General features: G+C 36.6%; 1 protein-coding gene across 1 annotated transcript in view; it reads right to left on the minus strand.

The window, feature by feature from the left end:
• The window catches only part of adam12b (ADAM metallopeptidase domain 12b), a gene marked incomplete in the record, with an annotated part of 110038 nt that overhangs the window by 34753 nt on the left and 74121 nt on the right, over nt 1-1164 (minus strand).

Raw genomic sequence — 1164 nt, forward strand, 5'->3', positions numbered from 1 at the left:
TAATCTCTGACCACTGATTGGTTGGTAGTTATAGTGCCACAGAGCACGAGCCTGCTACTATTGGCTACTTAGCTATGACGCGCGTGTCTTATCTAGTTTTTCTTTTTTCATTATGTGATTGAATGGGCTAGTTTTGCGCAAACTATTAACCAAATTTTTTTAGTCAAATCATTTTTACAGCGTTTTTTTTAACATTATATATATATATATATATATATTCACAAAAGGTTTTTATTCCTTCAAGCACAGACGAACAGTAACACATGGACAGCATAAATGAGAGACAGCTTTAATAAATACACAGGAAATGCCAGATGAACAGTCAACATCTAAGTCCCACTTCTTAATAACAGCGATTATTAATCCAGCAAATTCAAACATAAACTCTTGTCACATGTGCCTGTATCCCAAGTTTAAATACGGTTGTTTGTGTAATTCTAAATCTACAACCAATTTATTCAACTGCTCCTTTTTCATTAATTTGTCTTTCAATCAGTCTCCTTTCCAACGCTGCTCTTTGCTAAAAGCTTTGCCACTGTTTGCGTTGGCCATTAGAAGATTTAATGCATTTCCAATTAGTTGCTAAGGCTGAATGTAGTTAAAAGCTTTAAGAGCACCTGAGGGTGTAAGATCTGTCCACTTTCCCTGCTATGTTCTTAAACTGCACATACTTTCATTTGTGCATAAAAAAACAATTTAATCCCTCATCTTAGAGATTCAAGGCTGGGCTTGAATAATACCAGTTACAGTGTGTTTTAGGTTCTTTTACTGTCTTGTTTTCAGTGTGGAATTCTATTTAACCACATCGGCCTGTGCATTGCAGCACCCTCCGAGAGGCGGACATGACTGGCATCAGACCAAAGGTGAAATCTGGTATTGCACTTTGGGTTCACTTTATGTGGAAGCCGTTTACTAACAGTCACATCCCTTGGAGCAGCTCTCTTATCTCAAACAGTCAGGCAACATGAGTTGAATGTTACAGCAGCTACTTTAATGTCGGTCCAAAATGTGTGTTTTTTGCCTGTGTGAGTATTTAATCTTTCTATTATACTTAAACCCGAACAATGAAGCATTGTTTACAAATAAATATCATCCAATCTCGGAAACGAGAAAAGCGTGTTATGTTTTGAGACCCCTTTTGACCCTTTTATATATATATGTATA

This window comes from Austrofundulus limnaeus, unplaced genomic scaffold (assembly GCF_001266775.1).
Source record: "Austrofundulus limnaeus strain Quisiro unplaced genomic scaffold, Austrofundulus_limnaeus-1.0 Scaffold0, whole genome shotgun sequence".
NCBI lineage: Eukaryota > Metazoa > Chordata > Actinopteri > Cyprinodontiformes > Rivulidae > Austrofundulus > Austrofundulus limnaeus.